The sequence below is a fragment of the Aethalodelphis obliquidens genome, unplaced genomic scaffold (genome assembly GCF_003676395.1).
Source record: "Aethalodelphis obliquidens isolate GAN/ISIS:26980383/991018 unplaced genomic scaffold, ASM367639v1 scaffold34, whole genome shotgun sequence".
In the NCBI taxonomy this organism is placed as follows: Eukaryota; Metazoa; Chordata; class Mammalia; order Artiodactyla; family Delphinidae; genus Aethalodelphis; species Aethalodelphis obliquidens.
The window spans coordinates 8789651-8817175 of NW_020837978.1; the positions used below are offsets into that span (position 1 = coordinate 8789651).

General features: G+C 40.0%; 1 long non-coding RNA gene across 1 annotated transcript; it reads right to left on the reverse strand.

Moving 5' to 3' along the window:
- Positions 1–11248: 11248 nt before the first annotated feature.
- LOC113631629 (uncharacterized) lies at positions 11249–21647 on the reverse strand. Its single transcript, XR_003437456.1, has 3 exons — positions 21552–21647; positions 13487–13549; positions 11249–11483 (listed from the first exon to the last, which is right to left on the reverse strand). It is a non-coding gene; the product is annotated as an uncharacterized LOC113631629 (long non-coding RNA).
- Positions 21648–27525: the final 5878 nt, after the last annotated feature.

A 27525-nucleotide genomic window follows, 5' to 3' on the forward strand; every position in this document is an offset into this window, starting at 1 on the left:
CAGGGAATTGACATAATTTTGTGTTTTAGAGCAAACACCCTGGTGGCAACTTAAAGGCCAGATGGTAAACATGGAAAAGATTTAGAAAGCTATTGTGTGTAATAGTCCAGACATGTGAACATGAAGGCCTGACTTCGGTCAGTAATTATTGGGATGGAGGTAGGGTAAGGATTTGGGAACTACAGCCCACACTCTTCAGTATGGTAGCCACTAGCCGCATGTGGCTGCTTAAATTTAAATAAATTAAAATTAAGTGACATTAATTTTAAGTAACATTAAAAATTCCATAGTCACACTGACCATATTTCAGGTGTTCAGTAGTCACACTTAGCTAGTGGCCACCTTATTGGACAGGAAAGATATAGGACATATCTACCTTTGTGGAAAGTTCTACTGGGCAATACTGTGTAGGCCTTTGTTCTTTCAAAAATCCATGATTAACGGTGAAGTTTGATGACATGAGAATTTGTACTGTTGCAGGGTCATGAATTTGAGCCATACTGTGGTTTGATATATGAGAGATAGTTACTTGGCTGTTGGTAAGCTACATTACCCCACCCCCTTCTCCAGAACTGCCATATCAGTGATATTGGTAGTTATCAAATTGTCCTGCATTAACAAATGTATTTATATACAAAGTTTTATCTATCATATAGTATTATATATCTATAGATCATCTATATCTATATGTAGATCTAGATCTAGATTATAGATTTAGATTTAGATATATAAAACATATATGATGATTGTATTAGCTTGGGTCCTCCAAAACATATATGTTAAGGTGAGATTAGCTGTTCATGAGGAGAATGCCTGTGAGGAAGAAAGGAGGAGGGAATCAGAATAGGCAGGCAAAGCCTTCAGACCACAATGCAGGTATGATACTTGTGGAGGAGGGAGCAAGGAAGGCAGATTGAGTAGGAAGAGTCTTGGAATGCAGCAAAGTTCCAAGAAGGATTCAGTCAGACTATTGAAGAGTCTTTGAATCAATGTCACCAATCAGAGAACTCTCAAGGATCTCAGGAATGAGCCTGCATTAGTATCCCCATTATGCTCAGTCACTGGCTGGGAGTGGCCCACAGGAAGCATGAACTTGGGGTGCATGTGGTGGTGGATCCAGAGGGTGGCAGCTGGAGCCATCACATATTATGCTCCCCATGGCAGGAGACCTCAGCAGCACCTCATGGCTTCCACAATAGTATATTTTGTATTGTTGTGTGTGTGTGTGTGAGATAAAATATATTCTATAGTATATTCTATTGTATTTTGTATATATAATACATAGTACTATAAAATATGTTGAAAATAGTAGGTATATTTTTTAGTATACTATATAATTATTATGTGTTCAAGAATTAAGGACTTCTTACTTGGGAGCCCAATGCTCATGAAAGTCAAGGATTTCTTCTAATTAGGTGGTAGAATCAAAAGGACTTGATAGGGGCACTTCCACTCACAGAAAGATGGAGTAGACATATTTTTCCCTGTTCCTCCCACTAAGTACAACTAAAAACCCTGGACATTATATATGAAACAAACTTAAGAAGACTCTAAAAGGTAGGGAGAAAAAGGCAGACAAGCTAGGAACCTCAGCACCCAAGGATTGATGTTGTGTTAAGTTCCCTACATTGCCCCATATGTCCCAAACTGAGTGCTATAGAAGTCAACAACCCAGAGATGTCAACAAACACAGATTTCAAAAAGCCCCTACAAAAGTGTAATCTCTTGAGCCAAAGGACAAGAAAAGGGACAGTCTAGCAAGATAGAAAAGTTTTAGGAAAAAAACCACTCTGCTAGAGTCAAACATCACAAGGTGGAAAAAAAAATCTGTGGCCACATCCCACCCACACCAGCAAGGCCTAAGTTGAAAACCTAGACTTCCCTCTTTGTCAAGTTGTAATGAGATGCCCCAACCTCCTGCAAGGGTAGTGGCAGAGAAAGTTGAATAGGGAGCCAGGACTTTCATCTCCAGTGGGCAGTAATGAGTGCCTTTCTTGAGGCATCAGTGTAGACCATGTGGAGATCCTGGACTTTCATCCCCAACCTGTATAACAAGGCACTCCTCCTTCTTGCTAATGGGGTGGTGTCTGAGGAGGCCTAGTGGAGAATCAGGACTTTCACCACCACTTAGTGGTAATGAGGCTATTCTCCACCATGCTGTCGGTGGAGGTCACATGGGGAGCAGTAATGCAATCCTCCCCTTCCCAGAAGTACCCCAAAATGTATAAATTCTCTAAATCATGTTTGAGAACTGAAACAAAAATTATGACACTGTTTCATATGGTTCTAAATGCATGTACAGGAAATATTTAAGACAATTATAAATGGGGTGGGGTAAGGAGATGTAAAGGAAGGCAAGGTTTCTACACTTCACTCAAACTGGTAAAATAGTGATGCCAGTAGACTGTGAAATAGGTTATGTGTATATAACTTTATACTTTTTTTTTGGCCATACCTCATGGCTTATGGGATCTTAGTTCCCTGACCAGGGATCAAGCCCATACCCTCAGCAGTGAAAGCTCTGAGTCCTAACCACTGGACCACCAGGGAATTCCCCTATAACTTTATACCTTGAGTAACCACTTAAACATCTTTGCAAAGAGATACACTCATAAACACTATAAATAAATAAAAATGAATTCTAAAAATGTTCAGGTAACACACAGGGAGCCAGAAAAAAAAAATGAAAACAAAGAGAAAAAACAGAAAGCGAAATTAAAAATGGAAGACTGAAACCTAACAAATCAATAATCCATTAAATGTAAATGGTCTAACTATACCAATTAAAAGACAAAGATTGGCAGAATGGATTAAAAAAAAAAAAAACTTGACCCTACTATATACTGTCTACAAGAAAGTCATTTCATATGTAATGATATGTCATGTTAAAAGCAAAAAGAATGTAAAAAGTACATATCATGCAAAAGTTAACCAAAAAAAAGCAGGAGTGGTTACATAAATGTCAGATAAAGTAGACTGCAGAACAAAGAAAAGTACCAGACAGGAAGGGATATTTATAATAATAAAAGTTTCACCCCACCAAGAAGACATAATAATCTTAAATGTGTACATACCAAACAACAAAGCTGTAAAATGTGTAAAGCAAAACTGGATAGAACTGAAAGGAGAAAGAGACAAATCCACAATTACTGGTGGAGGTTCCAGCACTTGTGTCTCAACAATTAATAGTACAAATAGATAGAAATATCAACATGGATTGAAAAACTTGACAATATTATCAACTAACAAAATCTAATTGACCTTTATAGAACATTTCACCTAACAACAGGAGAATATACTTTTCAAGTGTCCATGGAACACAGACCAAGATAGACTGCATCCTGAGCCATAAAACAAACCTCAATAAATTTAAAATAATCAAACTGTGGTGTGGGACCTAGATTAAGGCCCAATACTATGTGCTGCCTTGACATCTGGTGAAACTGAGAAGGCCTCATCTGGTCTAACCACAAGTTCCCCTCCCCACTCTGCTATTGTTCAATAAGTCCCCTAGCCAAGCAACCCTCCTTATCTAGGGGAACAGCTGCAGTTCCTGCGTATCCCTGAGTAGCAGGTTTCAGTTCCCTGCCAGCTGTGGAATTATTCCAACTAACCACATAGTCCTGTGGGAACCAGAGGGGCACCTCATCCTCTTGATACTACAAAGCCTGCCTCCAGCCCTTAGTTTTCACTCTGTTCCCAGTTGCAACCCCCACCCCCACCCCCGTGGCCCTGTATGGTGTACAGTGTTCTCCTCCCTCAGTCTGTGAGTATATGGGACTAACAACCTGCTGTCGATCTCATCTGTCCAGTGTCAGTTGTTGGGACAATTGAAATACATGTACTTTAAGACAAAATTAAACACATCAAATTTATAAATGCAATTTAAAATGTTTGAAGGTTTGAAAATTTTAGCTAAGTCTTTAAACACAACCAAACTGAATTCGAAAATCCCTTCCAAGTAACTGATAAAGTATGCTAGACTTACAAAGTAGAATAATATTTGTAAACTGAATTTAAAGTCCATGAATTGCATAAAAATTTTCTTTTAAGTTTGTCAAAAAGTTCCTATCCATAGAAGAAACTTGGCACGCAAAATATTTTCAGGGAGTACTCTGGCTCACAAAGGTAGACTGGAGGTAGCTAGCTTGCCAATAGACTTTTGAAAGTTCATAGAAGATAGCAACCCACCCCTCAACTAGGCTGTCTTTTAAAGTACATAGGTTTATATTTAATAATTAAGACGTTCCAGGACTTCTATGAGGAGACTAATAATATAGCTAACCTCAAAATTACTGCTACTCAACGCAGTCAAAAGTTCCAGAAGAGAAATAATATTTACTGAGGTTCGCCTGCAGTTTATTCTGTCCTATAAGTAACTTAAACTTTCTCCAGGATTAAGCCAGACCATCAGAAGGTTGAACTCTACTCTTCTTGCCTTTCCCATAGCATCATAGAACTTCTTTGAGTAGACCGTTTTTTGAGATTATGGCATTAACCTGCCTGTACGTGCATTGTGAGAAACAAACCTGTGAAATTTGGTGTTGGATGTGCTTTCTTGGTCTAACCGAGGACTCCATCCACTGAATCATCACACAAGTTCTCGGGAAGGACGCTTGGGAGGAAATTCTTTCAGGACATAGTAGCAGGAAAAGTTGTGTCTTGATCTTTTAAGCATTTTATGAATCAGGTACATAATCACATTTCCTCTCTTTCTGATGGCTGCTAGAAAGTTCACAGTCATATCCATGGTCTTCTGAAAACTGCGCCAATCTTAGTGGCCCACCTACTGTAGACCGACCTCTCCTTTGATTTTGTTTTACTTTCCTGATGCTTATTCCTATTTTACTAGATCACTCTCATTTATTTTTATCTTGTTGTGTCTTAATGTACTAATAAGTATAAATAATTACATATTCTGTCTCTATAAATCATTTTTAGAACAAATAATAATAGAATTCAACAAATAACTCCTAACTATAGAGGTTGTCAGCAAAAGGAAAATTTTAAAACCAACGAGAAGTAACTCAGACAAGATGAAAATAAAGGGCCCGAAATGACAGCCAAAGTGCATGAAGAAACCCATAAAAATGTGATTTGTACTGTAGCCACTATTTAAAGTGGTTCATTGAAAATACATTAGGAAGATGCATTGTTTTGAATTGTCTTCTGGAAACACTTTGGAAGTTGGGAGGTTGAGGGAGCAGGAAATGTGTGGGAATTCTGTAAACATCTCTGACACAATAATCACTTCTCACTCTTCTGTGCATGCATTATGCTTGAAAATGTCAGTGGAAATGCCAGTTTATATTTTCTGGGGTTTGAGGAACAGGAATCCTTTAGTTATTGTAAGTTCTATCTTTTGTTAAATTTTAGTTAACCCCACATTCGCTCTGGGAGGTCAAAACCAAGTTACAGTGTTGAGTTGTCAGCCCATAATCCTTTACTTCAGTCCTCACCCTTTATTGTGCAGGAAAAGTCTTGCGGTAGTTCCTGTTCCTTAAATTCTCAGAGATGGTTCCATGTGTAAGGTATACCGACCGCCATGGGGAAAACGATTTGCAGTGAACATTATGTCCAATGGACTGTCAAGGTTTTTGGTCACTAAGTAGACCACATACATTGCCTGCTCTTTGCTTAACAGACTTTCCTCTGGAAAAATCACTCCCCTCCCGCAAAAGTTGGTGTGCTTCCAAATGGAGTTGAGTCCTGTGCCAGCTCCAGTGATGGGATCTCATTGGCCTTTAGGCCAATAAGTAAATTCCATGCCCTGGCCATAGTGATTGGTTCATATTCACAGTCAATAATACGTTTTGGTGAGTCTACTGGGAAAGATAGAAAGCCAAACTCTCTTTTCCACTAGGTTTAATGGCATGAGGATTTAACACTTGTAGCTGCTTCAGCCATCTGGAGAAAGCCTGGATCTACTGAGAGCAACACACGCTGCCTGGATTAGGACTAATTCAAAGGTCAGAACGCCACTGGAGGAAGCAAAGTAACATTCTTAAAGCCTGAAGCAGGTAATGCCTGAAGCTACCTTTGCCCATCAGCCTCCCTGGTAATTGAGTCAATACATTTAGTTTTGCTTAAGCCAGTTTTGAATGGGTGTTTCATCAGTTGTGTGCCCCCTGAAACATCTGAGTTATGTTTAACTTTACCTTCCTGCCTGCCGTTGGCAAATAAAACAAAAACGTTTGTTTTCCCTTTTTCTGTATCTCTTCTAATCCATTTACATGTCCATATTTGTTTGCATTATTTCCTTCATTCTCATATTCTCTACCCTTTTAAACTTTGAGCTGTGTATGATTCTTTTTCCTCTCTCTATGTAATTCTTCCTTGACAGTGAACTTGAGGCAGTATCTGAAGGCTACTAAAAATAGGTGAGAATTTATGTATGAGCCTGTCTGCTGAAAACGAAAGAAAGCATACTGAAGTCCTTTTCACATTTCTTAAATTGCTCTTCCAAGTCTTCAGAAAGTCTGCCAAATGGGGAACCACGATCCAGTTTGCAGGAGGTGTAGACCCTACAATTAAGTGTTTGCAAAGTGTGGTTCAGGATCCCTGGAATTCAGAATCACTGGGGTGCATACTACAAAAGCAGATTACCGGGCTCCCTCCCAGCCTCGAAATCCTAATCTCTAGGAGTTTGATTTGGTAATCTCAGTTTCCATAAACTCCCTAGGTGATTCATATGCGTAGTGAAGTTTGAGAACTCATACCCTAGATTTATCCTGTCAGCAGTAGCAACAGGAAAATTACCTATGTAATAGTTTCCTATCACTGTAAAAACTCTCTTCTCTTAATTTATGGGTAATGTAGCTGCTTTTAAATGTAAAAGGTATGTATTTTGAGTAATGGGAGGATTTTTAACTGGTTGAATTGAATAAGATACAGAAAAAACTGAAAGAATTTCAAAAATACTTTGCATCTAATCATTTATGTTGCGTGTCTTTCTTCATCGAAATCAGTTTTTCTTAATTTTGATGTCATGTCACCTTTTCAAAATGCTGCTCCCTAGGCCACCCTCCAGAACAGTGAATTCAGAGTCTCTGAGGGGGCTACCCAGACGTTAGTACTGGGACTGTGGATGGTCCATAGAGATGAGTTGGCTGGACTATAAGAACATAAAGATTAGTTTCAAGGTTGTATAGGCGAACCCAGTGATTAAGAAGACACTGGATCTGACATAAGAGGGGAGAAAAACCCATTGAACTGTGAGACCCTGGTCTATGTCCTGTACTGTAATCCCCGCCATCATTTCTAAAAATATATCTCTTTACTCCTGTATATTTTTTCAAATCCCATTTTTCTGAGACCCTTATGGCAGATTTCATAGCTAATTAACATATCCTAATTTCCCAAGGTCATAATTACACCAGAAGTAGATTTTTTCTTTTTCATGAATTACTATACACTCATCCAATTATATTCTTATCGCAGAAATATATATATATTTAAATTCACTACACCCACTCTAGCAGATAAAAATCAAAGGAAAAGTTTCCCAAATCCACTGCGGCAGGCTGAGGGTGTTAGATGGATAAGATTCCTGTCAGGGACCTAATGGCCTAAACGAGCTCAGCAATGTAAAACTACAGGGGCAAAGGTATGACACAGGATGCACAAGTAGTTCCTTTTTCCTGGTGTCAGAATGTCACAGCATTACAGCTGAGCTGTGGCTCCATTAATCGATTCAGAATGATTTCTGTTGAGCAATTGTTCTCTCTAAAGAAAAGCCAGTGCAATCTGCTAGCAACTGCCACTTTGTATCAAGTATGAATTATGCTGTATAAGGGGTTCAGGTGCTCACATAAATTGACTGTCATAAAATACTTGTGTGTGATAATTCAGTGAGATCATCTCATTCACATGATGAAAACAAAGGAGCAGAATAGTGACAAGAGAAGTGAAGGTGATAACCTCCACGCTGCTGACAAGAAAAGCAATGTCTTAAAACTGCTGCTAATTTATCATTCGCTCAGCTCGGAAATCAGCAGCTCCCCCAAGATATTCTTAGGCACGGTGATGAGATTATGAGAAAGGACGAGGTAGAAAACTGTCACATGCTGTTGGTGTGAATTGATCAGAACTAGTTGTCAATGAGTATCAAAATATGTATCAAGAGGTATTATGGTGTATACTCTTTGACCCCAGATATTTTCACTTCTAGGAATTTACCCCAAGGAGATATACCACAAGTGCAAAAAGTTATTTGCACAAGAGTCTTCCCTATAGTATTGTTTAGATTAGAAAAAATTGCAAAACAACATAAGTATTTACAGCAAAGGATTATATATAGGACATATGTGTAAGGATTTATGAAAACATTAAAAATGATGACTATTTATAAACGTATTAACATGGAAAGATATCCAATACTGACTACAAGTAAAATTTATAAAAGAGTAGGTATGAATAGTTATGCTCTGTTGATATAAAACAATATGCATATATCGACATGTGTATATAAAATAGAGAAATGTCTGGAAGAATGTTCATTGAAATTTTAATAATAGTTTCCTCTGAGTGGCAGAATCTAGAGTAATTTTTACTGTCTTTATGTATTTCCATGTTGCTTGAATTTTAACAACGAACATTCAGCAATTTTACAAAAACAATAAAGCTTTTAAAAAGAAAAGAATATGATAAGAAACTCTATGTGAGCACAGATGAGGCTGAGGAGTTTGGAAGGGTTCCCATGATTACACCTCCATTCAGAGATGATGATAATGATGATGACAGGTGAATTGCACAATAATCATTTGTGATAGCAAAAACATTAACTTACAATTTATTGAGAGTAGCAATATGTGTTCAGCACCGTAAGAAACAACAGTAGTAAGTGAACTTTAAACTGAAATTAAATATACAAGCACAGAAACACCTGCAAGCAGATCACATTGGGGAGAGTAAGGCCATTTTTGTGGGGAAAATAACACATGACATCTGAGAACTGCAATGTTGGAGTAATGAGCACAGTTTAACACAATTCAGGAGAGTTTATCTTGGCCCAGGAAAAGCTTTCTGGAGGAAATGGATGTGAGAGGTGAATTTAAAAGTGTGAATTAGACAGCTTGCTGGAGAGGAAGTCAAATAGGATATTTCACAGAGCCCAAAGGAAGGAGAAAGAATATTTTTGCCTCGGGATTTCCAAGGAATAAATGTGAAATGTCTCTCTCTTCCGTGGATGCTGCCAAAGTCTGCAGCCGAGCTCTGTCAGGCAGTGATACTTCCCTTAAGATGCCTTGGCACATTCATTGTACAGAAACTACTGTGGAGAGAGATCACCCTCAGAAAAATCACATAAGCAAATCCTTTGGGAAGCCCGTGTTGTCTCTTTTCAGACCACAAAGATATTACTTAATGTATAGCGGGAGCACTAAAGGAATGTTTTGCATTACGGTGTAAGTCTTGCAGGTAGGCTTGAGTCCATATCGACTTGAATGATGTTATTTCAAGGGTGTCAGACAGTTCTTCCCTTCTCAAAATAACCTTTGGCTGGTTCTCAGCTAAAACCTGAAAGTCCTGTAAATATTCATTTCTTTTTGTTGATGTTATTGCTTCTCTGGATAAAGGTCAACAAAATAGCTCTTTATCGGCCAGTGATGACTTATCATAGTTTCCATTATCACAATATGGAAGACCCAGGGACTGGGATACAGTAAAGATATTTTGATGGAGTTGGATGATAATGGCCAGTCCTTTGGATGCTACCTGGCTAGGCCTGTCCAGGAACTATAATGGCAGGTAGGTAGGTATAGCCAAGACTGTTTTTTTAAAATATTTAATGTTTTAATATATAAAACATAATGTTTAATTTAGTATGTATATAATACAAGTTTGTTTAAATGTTGAAAGGAGACAAATGACTTTTGCAACTCCTAACCAGGCACAATATTTATCGCAGTTTGTAGGTATCTATTTTGTGTAATATCATAGTTGTGATTATTCTCTACCTTCTCTTCCAGGTCGTAAGTTCTTCGAGACTTAGATCACTTCTGTTTGACTCACCTCTGTACTCCCAGCAGCTCCCACCCGGCCCACTGACTGGCACATAGTAAGTATTCGATAATATTCAATGAATCATAATAGAATGAATGGGACCCTAGACAAAGACCAAATACTCAAGAAGTAAGAAGAGTCAAGAGAAAGAATTTGGTGGAAAGAGGGGCCCCAAAGTAGAATAACCTACTCTGCTATTTATATTGGGTTTGAACTACTTGAGAGAAATATATCTCATCCTTATCTTTTAAAGCTCACTCTCACTTTTTCTTCCTATATTACTTCTAGTTTTTCCTGCTATGCAATTTCAGGATGACAGTTACCCTTCTCCTACGAAAAGTGAATTAAACTTAACAGAGTAGAATCCTAATGATCAAAGTCAAAGAAAATATGAATCTATTCAACAGTGGTGGTTCTTAACTTTTCTTTTAGATTTGTATTAGCTATGTATAGTTTTTGAAAATATTCTCCTTTCTTTTCTAATTTTTTACTTTCAAACTTTTTACATTAAATATGTAATAGTTTATTTCCTGTATCTCAATAATGTAGATGTCCATTTTTTCTATACTTTGTCACCCATCGGTACCAGAAAATAATTATTCCTATTTCGCATACCTTTATTCCCTACTATATTATCTGGAAAATGATGAGGGGAGTGATAAGGAACTAAAGAAGTGTTATCTGTGTCGTTAGTCACCCCTCCCCAAAATACAGGGGTTCATTTACCTAGCAAGTATTTATTGAGGGCCTACTCTGTGCTAGCACCTGGCTCTAGCCCTGAAAACACAGCTGGGGACTGAACAAAGTCCCTGAGAGCTAACATCCGAATCTACTCAGAGCCAGTTTACTTAAGATTGAGGTTCATTTCTTATATAAAACTTCGTTCAAATATGAAAAATACAACAATTTCTTAAGCATAGTACAATTGGGTCTTATTTAAATTTCCCAATTCAGAGATTAAAACAATAAAAGAAGCCCCTGTCATAAGGATCACACATCTAAGTTATTAGTCACTGTGCTCTGGACAGGAGACAAGTTTTTGTTTTGTTTTGTTTTGTTAATTAATTAATTTATTTTTGGCTGCGTTGGGTCTTCGTTGCTATGCAAGGGCTTTCTCTAGTTGCGGCGAGCGGGGGGCTACTCTTATTAGCGGCGCGTGGGCTTCGCATTGCGGTGGCGTCTCTTGTTGCGGAGCACGGGCTGTAGGCACGCAGGCTTCAGTAGTTGTGGTGCACGGGCTGTTGCTTCATGGTGTGTGAGATCTTCCCAGACCAGGGATCGAACCCGTGTCCCCTGCATTGGCAGGCGGATTCTTAACCGCGGCGCCACCAGGGAAATCCCAGGAGACACGTTTTTTCAACCCAAAGATACATAAGAGCAGGGCTTGTAGTGAATCTGCACGGCTTTTTAGAGTGACTCACGGTGCCATTTCCAAAGCTGGTTGTGGAGAGGATGCTGCCAGCGTTCCGGTGCCCGGGATGCTGTCACAGGGAGACAAGGAGACACAGGTAATGTTTCTTCTTTTAAGTTCCTCACCCTTACCTGCTGGGTTTATCCTAAGGCTGTAAACTAGGGGGAAAGAGAAAATTGTTCTAAGTTTCTCTTATCTGCCCCCTATTCCCACTCAGCTTCCAGCTGGAAATAGGAGCACTTGGTATTTATGCCTTCGGTATCCTCCATCCCCAGTGTCTAGGTTCGAGTTCCTCCAGAAGCAGACCCTGAGCAAAGGCACTGAGTTCAAGTGGTTTACTTGGGAGGTGATCCCAGGAAATGCAGTTAAGGGGGGCCATGTGAGTTCCCACACTCTTACTCAAGCTGCAGAGTCACCTGCCCGTCATCCAGCCTGACGACCTGCAGCTCAGACAGGTGAGGGAGCTAGACATTCACACCCGTGGAAGATGGCCTCCCAGCCCTGCAGGCCTCCCCTTCCCTCGCAATGAAAGGTGGGGTCTCTTTTTCCTCCCCTCAGACTGGGGCTGGCTGGTGACTTACTTTTATCGATAAAAAGTAGTAGAAGTGAGGCCAGGCAAGTTCTGAGCCAGTAAGAGACCCAGAAACCTCGATTTTCATGCTCTCTGAGAAGCCAGCTGCCATCCTGTAAAGAATCTAGGCTCATCTGCTAAATAATGAGACGTGTGGATAATGAGAAAGAAGCCACTCAGAGGAGTATCCAAGTGCCAGACACTTAAAGGAGGCCTGCTTGGCCTTGCAGCCCTCTAGCTGCCAGCTGAAGGCAATGGAACGAGGGCCCCAAGGCCATCTAGAGCTGAAGACCGCCCGGCTGAGCCCTGCCTGAATTCCTCCCCCGCAGAGTCATGAGAAACAATAATAAACACTGTTGTTTTACAAAGCGGCTGGGCGTCATTTTAGGAAGCTCGGCTACCTGACATGTGTACCAGCTCTGGTCGGTCATTGGGTAAGAGTTGCTCTTAGGGGGTGTTATTTCTTGGCACTTCTGGCCTGTTTCATAGGTGGGCAAAGCAGGCTTCACTTACTTAGAGATCATTTCAGAAAAAGAAATACAAGTTCTCTTGGCCTGTGGATGTCTGGCCAGTGTGTGCTGAGGTGGCAGAGGTACAGGGGTGTGGGCAGGGCACCGGCAGCCTGGCTGCGCTGGGTACTCTCGCTTCCTGGACCCCATAGACCTTCTGACAAACTGGGGTTTTCACCTTTCCTCTGAATCCAGAGCTCTCTACTGCTTCTGTTGTCAAAACTTAGTCCCTCCAGTTGACCAACTGTGATCTCAGTGTCCAAGGCAAATCCTTGCTTCCCTAGAGATTAAAATCTTTTTCCCTACACCTGATCCTTTGAAGCTTCTAAGTTGCCTGTTTCTTTCCTGAAACATTTGCAATTTCTATGTCAGTGGGTTTAAGGAAGAAGAAATCGTAATTTAGCATAATGTAGTGTATTAGGTAGTGTGGAATGTGAGTGCGTGCATGTGTGTGTGTTTGTGTGTGTGTGTTGTATGTGTGTTACCAGAGCAAAGAATTACAAAGAAGAGAATTTAGTCTCTTCTCAAGTGGTTCACTAATTGACAGGAGTCAATTAGGAAACAGTTGCCATCCAGCAACATTATCAAGAAAAAGTCATTCTTGTGCTGTCCTACTGGATAAAAGTAATGCTCCATCTAAGATGGAATGCCTGTTATTTTCCTTGTTTTTCCATTGGTGGCGATGAGGTCACCCAGAGGACCCAGTCTCTCCCCTCGTTGCCCTGGTAATCAAAAGCATGTAATTAAAAGCTGGCTGGTGACAGCAATGAATGTAGTTCTGTGACCCAAGACCAGTTTTTTCCTAAGCAAAGCTCATTAGACCACATTAAACTCACAATAGTTTAAATTCACCATGTGTACACTGGAATGATCATAAACTGAGTGTTTTAACCAGAGAATTCCCCGAAGGACAGAGGAGGTTTAAAACTTGTTTTGTTTTGTTTTTTTTAATGTGAGGACCCCGAGTAGAGGTTGGATTTTTCTGTTGCTTACACAAGGCAGGAATCCTTGCAGAGGACCCTGGTAGGGGAGGAGCCAGTTATGTGAGGTTGTTGCCTGGGAGGAGAGAGAAAGATGAAAAATGGGTTAGCTCGGTGAGGCTGGACTGGAGATGCCTTACTGCTGGACCACATTGTTGTCTAGATGATCAAGCCAACTCACAGTTCACTTAGTGTGTTCTATCTCCTAAACAGCTGGTTTAGGTCACTGCTCCAAAGGATGGGATGTATGTGATTTTCTTTTAAAAAATGGTCATGAAATGTTAGGGCTTGTTCACTCACATCTGTCACTGAGACAGTCACACACATCTCTTTTTTTAGTTGAAGAAAATTATGGAGGAAAAGAAACTGTGTAAATTCCACATACCTTCTAAGAAGTAGACCCAAACTCTTCTGTTTGGACCAGGCTTTGGAGCATCTCCCTAAACCTCCTCCCAAATGCTCTGAGAACTAAGCCCTAAAGCAGCCACTGGAGTTTTCCCCCTGCCAGATGTTTGCCGAGAGGACAAAAAAGGAGGGTGGCAAGTGGGCAGAGCAGACACGGCAGCCTGCTGTCCAAAACCCAGGCAGCTGTAACCGCTCCTTCCAAGGACAATGGGGGTTGCTCATGGAAGCCAGCGCACAGTAAGGTGGCTTCATACCCTCCCAGGAACCGACCTGCTGGACTTGGAGCAGGTTGTTTAAACTCTCAGCCTCCATCGTCCCACTTGAATAAAGACGTTGATAGTAGTACCTGCCTCGCAGAGGTGATGTCAACGTACGCTGCACGGTGCCTCACATTACAAGCATGCACTGAATGCCTGCCGTCCTTCTCATTATTAGCAGCAGCCTGCATGGGGGGTTCCTGACATGATGTGCTTTCAGCAGTACCGGGAAATTTCTCCACACACAGAGATTTTTCCCGGTCAGCCCTTCTTGATGCCTGAAGCTCATTAGAGAACTTCTCCGGTTTCTTAAGAATTGCCTTTATTAAAAATGCAACTTAGTAGCTCCAGAAGTGCCTTGTAATGCTTCCCCACCTCCATGACTGTGTTGTGTTCTGAGACACACCCCATCGTGGGGGTGAATGTCCTGGGCTCCTTGGGACACACACACACTTCACTGTTTTGGTGGGGCAGCAACCAACCTGTGTGTAAGCATGGCATAATGCAGAGGTGCTTAACCTGTGTGTCCAAACCTGGGGCTTCGGGGGTGCTATAATTTGCCTAAACTTAGACGCACAATTGTGTTGGTGCATTTGTGAGTTTGGGGGGCTGCAAGATCCATAGCTTTCACTGAATTCTCAAAGGGCTCTAAAACTGAAGAACTGCTGTGGTGGAAACAGCAACCCAGAACCAGTCCTCCACTGCCTCTTTCAAGTATAGCGGATCTCAGGGGCCTGGGGAGATCCCAGAGTGTATTCCAGCTAGGGGTGGGGAGATGGGTGCACAGTCAGATAGGGCCAGGGATGCTGTGGTGTGTCAGTGTGAGAGCAGACAAGGCGAGAGCCAAACCCACCCCTGTTGACTCAGCTCGCTTTTGGAAGCTGTGCTGGAGGGATCACGCAGATAGAGGTTCCACTAACTTTCTCAGCACAGGAAAGACTTGGCCTGGGGTGTGAGTGAAGCCTCAGGACTCCCAGCCTTGGTGTAACCCTGGGCCTCCAAGGTGCTGAGTTCTAGACAAAGGGATTACACTTGAGGTTCCTTGAAGTTTCTTTCTATTCTGAAGTAAAAGCATTCTAATGATTCCTTAGGTTTCTTTCTATTCTAAAGTAAAAGCATTCTAATGATTTCTTAGGTTTTCCTCATTGAGTATTTCTTCTTCATTGAATACTTCTCCCTGCCTGAAGCCTATGTAATGTGGATAGGGTTGCCAAGTAAACTACAGCACTCCTAGTTAAATGTGAATTTCAGAAAAATAATGAATGATTTTGTTTTATATGTCCCAAATACTTCATGGGACATACAAATACTTAAAAAAAAACCACTCACTGTTTACCTGAAATTCACATTTAACTGGGAGTTCTGTAGTTTTATTTGTTAAATCTGGTGTTTGGGGCTGAATTGTGTCCCCCCAAAATTCATATGTTGAAGTTCTAACCCCCAGTATCTCAGAATGTGACCTTAGATGGAGGCAGGGTGTTTGAAGAGGTAATTAAGTTAAAATGAGGTCTTTGGGAGGGGCCCTAACGCAAAGGACTTGTCCTTATAAGAAGAGGGAATTTGGACACAGCCATGTGCAGAGGGAAGGCCGTGCATAAACAGAGGGAGAAGAAGGCCATCTACAAACCAAGGAAGAGAGGCCTCAGAAACAGCTAATGCTGCCAACACCTTGATCGTAGACGTTCAGCCTCCAGAACTATAGGAAACAATTTTTCGTTGTTTAAGCCACCCGGTCTCACCCCGGTCTGCGGTATTCGTTATGGCATCTGTAGACAAAGAATGCTGCCTGCCATGTCAGTAAACAATGAATGTTGCCTGCCATCAAACCACCGGCCACTGCAGCTACCCTCTATGGGTCGCCCTGAGGGGAATTCAGGATGGAGAAAAACAGGATACTGCCCCTAGACAGTTAAGATTCATACCAGAGGAATAATTTCAATGAGCCCAGACGCTTGCATCTTCGCATACATAGGGAAGCACTAAAATTGTTAACTTGAGATGTCTGGTTTTTGTGATTAGCAGTAATCTTTTTATGCTTGACTAAATGGCTTTTCGGGTTTGTTTGTTTGTTTTTCCAGCAAAAACTCCTACATATATGCTCCTCCTTTACCTCTTGGGAACAGTTCCTCAGAGCTTAGAGGCTGTATCCCAAGCTATAGTCCTCAGTAAGGTCCCTAAATGAACCATAACTCTCAGCTCTTAGGTTGTGCGATGTTTTTTTTCAGTTGACACATCCCTAGCAGTCTAATACATCTAACAACTGCATTTGGCAAGCCCAGTCAGTAAAAGGACACAAAATTATGAATACAGAATTAAGAAAAAAGTGAAGATTTATTAGAATCAGAAAAGAAATCACAGCAAATTACCAGAGACCTGGAGATTTGACTCCCCTTTTTCAGAGACCCATTTAGGCAATTGGAACACCCTGCTGCTCTGGAACTCGCTGAGATCCCTGCAAGTGGAGGCTCTCAAGCTTAAGCTATATTAGTACTGTGGTCAGTTTTCATCTGCTGGGATGTTTTCATCTTTTCTAAAGGCTTCTCTGTGGATTTTCCTGGTTTCACTTGATTTTCATGGCAGTCTCTCAAATTACACAATTGGGTATTTTTGTAACTCTGTTTCCTCATCCTTTAGTTTTTAGTCTCTTTTCTCTCTTCTGGGGGTTAGGTTTTTAGCTCTTCAATTTCGTGTAAAAACAGATCTTAAAGTTTATAAACAGTTTACATTTTTCAAATTAGAGCTGTTTTAGAAACATATTATTATTTTAATTATATGAGAAACTTTGGTAACTTTTTGTTTTGTACATTTCATGAAGTCTAAAAGAGAAACAAGGAATTATATCATTTTCTTCCACATAAGGAACTCTTATAGAAACATTTAATTTGGGCCATAGGCTGCAGATTCATAGATATGTACATATATAAATGCATATGTGTATGTGTGTATTTAATACATTTATGAATGCTACACAAATTATTCTAAAGCACACCTAGTTACAGAAACTTGATTGACCAGTAGGACATTAGCTAAGTTAGACAAAACTGTTCTGTCATAACCATATATAAAAATTCTTTGTGGATAAAATATATGTATATTTAAAATATCATATGTGAAGGGTCCGTGGAAGACATTTCATTTTCATTTTGAATTTAAACCACTAGATTCAATTTTTTTAATTGAAAGAAGGTATTTTTGAGCATTATGACAGATTTCACATTAGCATACCAGGCAATATTTTTGACCTTGAAAATATTAAATCTCTTCCTAGTAAGGCGAGAACTTGACTTAAATGTACCATGATAGAAAATAAAAAGTATAATATTATAAAAGTATAATGATTATTTAAAAAAATAATTTTAGATGGATGATACAAGCAGGGAGGAGGAAGAAGGGTGGATAATAAGATAAGCAGATTGAAACATGGATGAAATATCAAGAAATGAAACTTAATTAGCAATTTTTAAAAAATGGTCTGAAGTAAGTTGTGTAATGTATTAGTGGATACACAATGGTAATTGAATAAACTAGCTCACCATTCTAGCTGTATCAGTCTTGTAGTGTGAGAATTTGTGCATCTATTTCCTTGCTTTTTCCCTCCAAAATATCATGGTGCATTGGTGTACGTGTGTGTGTGTATGTGTACACGTGCATGTGTGCAGTAATGATGTTGGTATATTAGATTATGTGTTTGCATATGTGTGAATTATGTAGTGATATTGGTAGGGCTGGTGGTGAACACCACATAACTACTGTAACTACTTCAGGGTATTCATCTTGCTTTTTATTCTATAAATTATAGTTTCTTTTACTGAAATATTTAACAAGGAATAGAATTACATTACTGTTTAATGTTTAATTCTGCCTTTCTTTTAGAAAAGGCAATTAATTAAATGCCCAGTAGTTATTTTTTACTATTTTAAGGTTTTTACTTTTTGCTTTAAATCAGCTTATTTCCTGTGCAGGTAATTATGCAGGTATCTTCCATGTGTATACATTTAATGCTTGTGATTTTTTTTTCTTGGAATTAAATATGTAACTGCTGATAAATTGTTACCCATGTATACAACTTTAGCTTGGGGGAAGCGAACAACAAATACTTCCTCACCAAAGGTCCTTTTCCTTATTGTCTGACCTAAAGATTTTTTTACAGCCCAAAGTTACCAGAAATAGCCCCCTCTTCTTTTAGGAACATTTACTTGCTATGCCGCTGATGTATCTGTTGTTACTCTGAATGTAGCTGCCTCAGGTTTGTTTGGTTATCATTCAGTAGCCATTTGTTGTGCTTTGAGGCCGTTATATTTTCAAAACTCTTCTTAATTACAGTTATTCAACTTACTATAAAACAGATTCCTGAATATTTTATTGTTCTCCAACTTTGCACAATATATCCTAGCTTAAATTAGTTGCAGTAAATGATGCTTCAAGAAAGGCTTATACATATATTTAGCTGAAGGCAGGGGTTGCAGAATACATTTTCCCATCTTTTGGAAGTATGCAAAAGCCTCATTGGAAGGTAGCTATTTGTACCCACAAAGACATATTATTTCAATAATCGGTCATAAAAAGAATGCATTGTATAGCATTGGAACACTAAGATGAACACTGCATTTAGCAGTGAGAGAAAGTGTCAGTTTTGAAAACATACTAGCCAGCATTGTTTGTTGTTTGTGTGTTTTTCTCTTCAGATGGAAAAAAAACTTTTTTGAATGGACGAAAGCTGCCTGAAGGAGCAGGAAGGAATAGGTGAAGAATCAGTAAGCTTTCATGGCCATCAGACTGGTAAAATATTAATATTTGACCACTCTAAGTGCAAGAGGACTCTCATACGTTCCCGGTGGGAGTATAACTAGATCAACCACATTAGAGCTGATGTGATGATACTGAGTCAAGTTGAGGATGCTTGTATCCTAAGCTCAGCAATACAACACCTGGATGTATGCCCTAGAGAAACTCTAGCCCACGTGTATAAAGAAATGCGTACCGGAATGCTCATTAAAGCTAATTTTGTAATGTTCAAATAGCTATTTTTACTATTTAAAAATAGTAAAAATTGGAAAGAGTACTGAAATTAGATGTATAAAAACATTTTAGTATATTCATATAATGGAATATTATACAGCAGTCAATATGAATAAACGACATGGGTTAATATAGACCAATATCAGAAATACAATATTTGAGTAAGAAAAGCAACTTACAGAAGGGTAGGCCCAATGCCATAGCGTTTATATAAAGCAAAAAATAATAATAATAAGCGCGCATACAAGGATTTGTCATTAAAGTATAAAAATGTACAAGGGAAACAAAAACATGAACATAAGGACAGTGGTTATCTCAGGGGCAAAAAGGAGGGAAATGAGATTAGGTACATAGAGGATGTTACCTGTATCTGTATAAATATATATGTGTAATATATAATTTCTTTTTAAAAAAGAATACCTAAGCAAGGCAGTGTTCAGAAAGAAAAAAATGAAGTGTTCTCCTTACTGCAAATGAATGAAAGAATAATAAATAAACTTTAAAATACAGATGAAAATAGATACCCTTGATAGTGATACATAAATTAATTCTCATATACTTAATACAATAGAGATGAAGATGAAGATTGCCAGGCCTGCTAAAAGTTTGGTTCTTTATTCACTAGATTTTAACCTTGATTGACTGTATTCAGTTGTGAAAGAGAAAAAAAAACAAAAGAATTACATCCTAGAAATATCAAGCATCGTATCTCAAAGGTAAGTAGTATTAAATACTTTGAGAAATTTAATTCTCTGGGAATAATGCTACCTTATTAACAGAGGCGCCTCTGGTTTGACTTCATCGTATTTGATTTTCAGATCTGTTTTTAGTTAACTTTTATGTAAGGAATCAAAAGAGTTACTTTATCACAAATCTTCGTAAACACACCAAAATAATGATCACATTCCCCTGTTCCTGCTCCGTTTTCCTTGCCTCATCCTGTCGCATCGTCAGTATTCAGCCAAGCACACAAGCTAGACTCCCCAGGCCCCCAGGAAGCCCCTTCCTACCTATCCCCCAGCCACATGTCCCAGTTATCCTGCCGATTTTGCCCCATACACCCTCCACTCCTTCTACTGCTCCATACCGTAGGCACCAGCAGCTTAACTTACTTGCAGTAAAAGCCCCAGCAGGCTGTCCACACCCCAGCTGACTGTACCCACTGTCCCTCAGTCTGACCATCCCCCCTCCAGTTCTCCCCACTTTTCTGCCAGCCTAACTCCAAGCTGAACCAGGTAGCTCCTTTACTTTCTGACCTTTCTGAGCTTCCCACTGCTGTAGCACTGCACTGCCTTGTAGTCCTTCCTTTCTACTGCACCTGCACTCCCCGAGGGCAGGAGGGACATCTGATGCACCTTTGTCCCCCATATCTAATGCATTACGTGAACCAAGTAGTGTGTACTCGATAAACTGAACGGAAGTGAGTAACGGTTGATAATCCACATTCAATACAAACTGTTAAGTTTAGAAGTATATTGCGGGCTTCCCTGGTGGCGCAGTGGTTGGCAGTCCGCCTGCCGATGCAGGGGACACGGGTTCGTGCCCCGGTCCGGGAAGATCCCACATGCCGCGGAGCGGCTGGGCCCGTGAGCCATGGCCGCTGAGCCTGTGCGTCCGGAGCCTGTGCTCCACAGCAAGAGAGGCCACAGCAGTGAGAGGCCCGCGTACCGCAAAAAAAAAAAAAAAAAAAAGTATATTGCACTAAGCCATTGGCAAAATCCTCACCCAAGAATGATTAAGTCTTCAGCTGGGTCCTAACTGCATCCTCATTTTCTGTTGTCATTTTAACTCCCCATTATCTTGGTCTACCCTCTATGCTCTTCTGGACTGAAATAGTCATTTCCTTGGGCAAGTAACTCAATGGGTACAGAGATTTTTCACACAGTTAACTCATTGCGTACACTTTGAGTATTGTGCTGGGTTTTCTAGAGCTGCATGTGTTGTTATTTCTAATCTGCAACTATACAAATCCATGGCATGTTGGAATTTAAGGAAGTTCATTATCCTACAATGTTTACTCTGTAAAATGTTTATTGTAATTTTAAAAATAACCTCCCCCACTTCACAAAGATCACTGACTCCCTTTATGTTGCTTCAGGACTATATCTTCAGACACACAGCCCCGCTTTCAGTGAGGGAACATGGAATTTAGGTTTTTTAACCCTTTTCAGACATTTATGGGCTACGGTGGGGCAGACATAACTGTGAACAGCAAATTACACAGAGATGTAACCCATACGTCCCACTTTGCAAGGTCTTATCTGTGAATATGTCACAGTACTGCATACCACTACCTCACCACCCTTCAACACACACACACACACACACACACACACACGTACTTGTTCTCACACAATCTTTATATTATCCACAAGGTCAATGACAGGCTTCTTTTACCTTTTTATACATAATCTTCAGTGCACACTCCATAAGGGACATTCATCAGTATCTGACATTTATTTGACAAGCTGAATTCAGCTGCTCTACATGACACACCATCCCCAGTGACTCATCAAAGCTGCCCGTTTCCCAAAGTGAATCGTGTCCCCAGATAGTCAGTGTCACACATTCTGCTACCACCACCCATACCAATTCCTAGATTCCTTTCTTTATTCCCGTAAGGTGCAGGCTTTTTGAAATAAAATGTTGCCTAGAAAGAATAAACATGAGACTAAATTCAATTCATGAAGATTATTTAACACACAAACTTTTGCAGAAGACGACTATTCATATGCAGCTTCAACAACATGTTTCTTTTTAAACGTTCTTAAAAGCAGTATTAAGAACCACTATTGGTAAATTTTGTCCACAAAGAAAAATATTCCAGTATATCTCTACATAAAATCCTGTCCATATGAAAACCAAGAATCAAGATGCAAAGGGATGGACAAACTATCCAGTGGTTCTCAAAGTGTGTGCCAAGCATCCCTGCAACCTTTCAGGGGACCCACAAGGTCAAAGCTCTTTTGATAATAATACCAAGATGTTATTCACCTTTGTAAATTTCATGGTGCGCGTATGGTGATATTTCCCAAAGGCTATATGACCTGTGATATTGCAATCATCTCATTTGACTGAATGCAGAAGCAGATATGAGAATCCAGCTCTCTACTCTTGGGCCAGACATAAGAGATTTGTAAAAACAGAACACATTGCTATTCTTCTCCCTCTCTATTTTTGTTTTGGAAAAGACAGTTATTTTTCATAAAAATATATTACTTATGTTGATGAAATGGTTTATAATTGTTATTTTAAATAAATTAAGTAAATATTAAAAATTTTTCCCAGTTTTAATTTTTAATAGAGTAAATATTGGTAGATACAACCTACACTTTAAAAAGCTCTTAGAGGTCATTGATCATTTTTAAGAACGTAGGTTTCCTGAGACCAAAATTTTGAGAAGGGCTGAACTATATACAAATAGGTGGGTACATTACTGTCAATTTGGAAACATTCTCCCTCCAAAACATTTTTCAAAGCAGTGTTTCAAAAAGATGTGTTCAGTGACTCAGAGAGGAGTTTTCATGTAGAAGCCTCTTGACTGACTATCAGCTGGCTGCACCTGGGCTACTCTCCACCCCATTTATCTCTAACATCCTCTATAGCTCCCTTTAGGTCAACAAAGTAGAAGGGGCGTGGCGGGCCTTCAGCCCCCAAGTGAGTGATGCTTGGAAAAGGCTTGCTCTGGGTCCTGAAGCTTTAGCTGTTTAAGCAAATGCCACCAAAGGGGTTTCACCTCTGTCTGACTATCTAAACCTCATCCTGTTTGAGCTCTCCTGGGACTAAAAGCAGCAGTCCAAAATATGTCTCTGATTTCTGGTTGCATAAGAATTACCTGGGACACATTTTAAACGTACAGGTTCCAGGCCCCAATCCAGACTTAAGGAATCAAAAGCACAGGGCTGAGAGGAGCACGTCGCTTCTCTTTGACAATCACTCCCCGTGATCCTTGGCATACAGTCTCCAGCAGACCACTGTTGAGGTGCCGGGCACCCAGAAAAGAGAGGAGGGTCCCTGGTGAGGGCATCCCCTCCACCCAGGAGTGCAAAGCAGGTAGCATGTACCTTGAGATTCAGGGAAGCCCTTGGCTGGGGTGGCTCCCAACACCTGCCAGTGAAGTCAGACCAGGGTGGGGCGCCCAGGCACACGGGGGTCCAGCAAGGAGAGGAGAGGAGGGTGCCACAGAGCCTTGGGGGGAATATTTGGGTTCAGCATGGTGACTGATGGAGAAGAAGAGAAAGAAAGGGAGATGAAGAGGGAAGTTCCAGCAGTGAGGGCCCAAGAGTGCTGAACTATCATTTTCCACCCACAATTTTGCTTAGAGCCAGCCCTAAGCTTTGGTGTAGTCAAAAGCCAGTGCAGACTTGGTAAGTCCCCAAAAGTCTGGCTCTGATGAAGACTCAGAAAATATAGACAGAGGGAATTTAAAAAGCCGGAAAGAGTGATCACATAAATAAGACCTAAAAAGATCATGTAAATAGGCACTAAAGTGAGCCTGGAAAAACTCAGATGTAAATGAAAGCCTTTTCACCTACAGAGGGTGTTTGAAAGAAGAAAGCCCGTGTCTGCGTATTCTTCCAGCTCGGGGTGCAGGAAGCAGGAGGCAGAGGAAGAAGATGCTCAGCCTGGTTATCTACCATTATCCTTTGCTGGGCACGTTATAAAAAACCCATTCAGAAATGACCCAAGAGTATTTATGGCCTTTATTAATCTTTTCTTGGCTGTTAGTTAGTGCCTCAAATTAGAGTCAGTGAAGCTTCAGTGCAAAATAGTTTTGAGGTATAGCCAGGGGCTCAATCCTAACCCTCTCTGATCTTTCCAGTTGTCCTCAATTCAAGTTTCTTTCAAAGAAGCTTTTGACCTGGCATCTCTTTCCTTGGCTGTTTCTGTACCTGAATGACCTGTGAACATTAGGCCATTCACATATTGTTGGTTTTTAAGATAAGCTTGCATTTCAGCAAAGGCCTAATGAATTTGGGAGGGATGGTGGACAGGGTAAAACCTGATTTATTGGGATGATTTTTGGTTGCCTGACTACTTTCAACCTTCACTTATTTCTGTTGCACCAACAAGATTGGACCATTCTAGCCAGTCTTACCCAAGTTGTGCAGCACAGTTACAAGTTGAAATCTGTGTGGCAAAGAGCACTTTTTGGACTGTAGGCAGCTTTGATAACAAGCAGGGTGGGAGGAGCTCAGCTTAGCCCCACCTCTAGCGCCTTTACAAAGCGCTTTGCTTTCTTTGCCTCAGCCTTCCCCATTTTCAAGATAAGATACGAAAAGAGAGGAAAAGAAAAAAACTATTTACCTTGTACAGGTCTTTCAGAAGATGGACTGCAGGGTTATAGAATGCCTAAGGAAATGCATAATTCCTTCTTCATTGCCTTAGTGCTGAGAAAGAAGTCCCTTGCTCATTTTTGGAAGATAGAATATGCTTTCGATTACATCAGTTCTATTTAGTAAATAACCTTTCCTGTGCTTTCAGCAGTAGATACTCTGAAAGCATCTGAGACATCTTCCGTAAACACTTTTTTTCTTTCCAAATCAATTCTTAGTATGCTTCACATATCTGGAAGACATCATTACTTTTGTAAAAGTATGCAACGCTAGTGATCCAGAGGGTCAGAACCATCCGTGCCTCACCTGAGGACGAATTACTTTTTATCTCTCTTTTTATCTTCCCCCACCCATCTCAAAGGATCTTTCGCATGGTAGGTCCTCATGGAATAGCAAAGGTTGTGCACCAGTGCCATATATAGTGACCTAGTTGAATGTGACCTGAGGATGAACTCTTCTGGGTTATTCAGAGTTCTCTCCAGATTTCACATCACATGCTCAAGGTGAGTGCGGTCCACAGCATAACAGGGATCCTAGCCTATGTCCACTGTGGGGAGGTAGGGAGGGACCCTGGGGCACCGTGAAGTGGTCTGCACTCCACAAGGGCTCATCCACATAGACACTGTGGGGCAAGGAGCACACGAGAACCTATGTCTGTCTCTCTTGAGATCTCCCTAGAATTAGTTATATCTTCTCCCAGATTTTTAACATCTAATAACATTTTTTCTCTAAAATTTTATTTTTTAATCATTTCTTTATATCTTATATTTTATTATTTTTCTAGCCATGCATTAACTTATTCACTCACTCAACAAATAAATATCTATTGAGTACCTACCCTGTTATGAGATGGGGAATCTGTTCATTTCTTCACAGCTAGTATATATTTGATTCAGGCAGGATTCTGGACCTATGTTTGTATTTTATTTGCATATTTACTTATTTTTCTATTTGTGAGTTCATAATTTGCTTGAGGGTAGAAGCTATGTTTTACTTACCTTTGTATTTGCAGATCTAATAGATAGTAAGTGATCAATAAACACTGAAATAATGTTAAACAAATCACATCAACTTCCATAATAAAATTGAGGCAAATTATAATTGAAACGTGTCTCATCAACATAAAACTCAAAGTATCAGTAAAATCTTGCAGGAGAAATGGAGAAGAGCATTAACCTATAGCTAATGCAAATTAGATTGTAAATTAGACTCTAAGCTTCCTGATAGCCAAGGTTAAAGAAAAATTTGCCAAGATACATCAGAAATTGGGCTTGTAGATTCAAAGATGTTGGGTCCTAGATTTTTATATATTTTAGATACTAATAAACATTTTATTATTTTATTACATTTCTGAAATTTTCTGATTATAACTATACATTTTTCTTGAGATAATTAATATTGATTCCATAGAAAAATTACTTTTTTGTTTTTACATACACTAGGTACTTGAAAAAAATGGAAAACATCAAATAATCTTGTGACAAAATAAAAGTTAATCTCTTCCAAAATGATACTTCCTTAAGCCTTTTTCATTAGAAATGATCAGATTAGTGATTTCACTCTTTTTGAGATTACAAAGTTTACACATAAAATGTGCCCAAAGGAAATCAAAAGCCTGCCCCAGTCCTCCACTAATGAAACCTGCCTAAGACAAGATCAAAATACCTGGAGAGGTCAGGTGGGCGAATCCCTAGAGTGAACACTGACATTAGGTCTGAGGCATTTTCAGCAAGCAGTGCTGTACCTGAGTAAATAGAGCCATTTATGAAGACTCAAATGGGGAAAATAGCTGAACATTTCGATTAACTAAGAGCTCTGATCGCTGATTAAGAACGGGCGGTCATGTTGTTTTTCCTATTATTTCTTTGAGCCCCTTGAAACTTCAGAGTCAGAGACAGGCTCCAGGATCACTCACTGTCCTCTGCTCCTAGGGGGTCACTAACTCTATTAAGCCTCAGTTTCTTAACCTGCAAAACGAAGATCATAATACCTCCCTCATGAGATTATTGTAGGAATCAATGCAAACAGGTGTCTACAAACTGTAGAGATACAACTTTGGTCCTGTAGATTCCAGTATTGACATGAGTTAGTTTGTTGAGTTGGGAAGTGGTTGATTTCTTATAATGACGCAAGTGTGATTAGTCAAATTCATGTAAGTGTAACGAATTTCATCTACTGCTAAAAACACTGAATTATTTTTTTTGCTCCATAAATGTATACATTTTTTAAAAACCTGGTGAGTTCAGTGGTTCAAATAAATCTGTACTGCAGTACTGATTACAGAACTTAATTTTATTTAAAAGCCCTCTTTCTGTGAGAAACATGAATACGCAGTGGGTGGCTATAGATTTAATGCGTATTTACGTGTTATCATCACACAGGATTGTTCTGTGTGTGATGAAGTTCTGCTTTTTTCCAGGACATTCTTTTCTTGGTTTTATTTACATGTTGCCTTGATAAGTATGTTTATATCATTTAATAATTCAAGTGATTACACCATGCTTTTGAGGTTTTTATGAGGAAAATTGGAGTATACACTTATGTTTTTAAGTGAATTGATTTGACTATCTTCAAAGCAAAACAAAACAAAAACCCTGGCTCTCACTAACTTTTATTTATTTTTTTTTATTATTATTTTTTTTTGCGGTACACGGGCCTCTCACTGTTGTGGCCTCCCGTTGCAGAGCACAGGCTCCAGACGCACAGGCTCAGCGGCCATGGCTCACGGGCCCAGCCGCTCCGTGGCATGTGGGATCCTCCCGGACTGGGGCACGAACCGGTGTCCCCTGCATCAGCAGGCGGACCCTCAACCACTGCACCACCAGGGAAGCCCTCTCACTAACTTTTTAAATAGCTACATCGACTTGTCTAGAAGCAATCAATCAGCAACAATCACATTTCAGATAAACCTCAGGACTAAGATGTCACCAAGGTGATTGGAAGGAAATAATCAACCTCAGTGGGCAAACCAAAAGGAACCTGTTAAGTGAAGGCAAAGCTCACGAAGCAGCCCATCCGTCCCCCTGGGCTACATA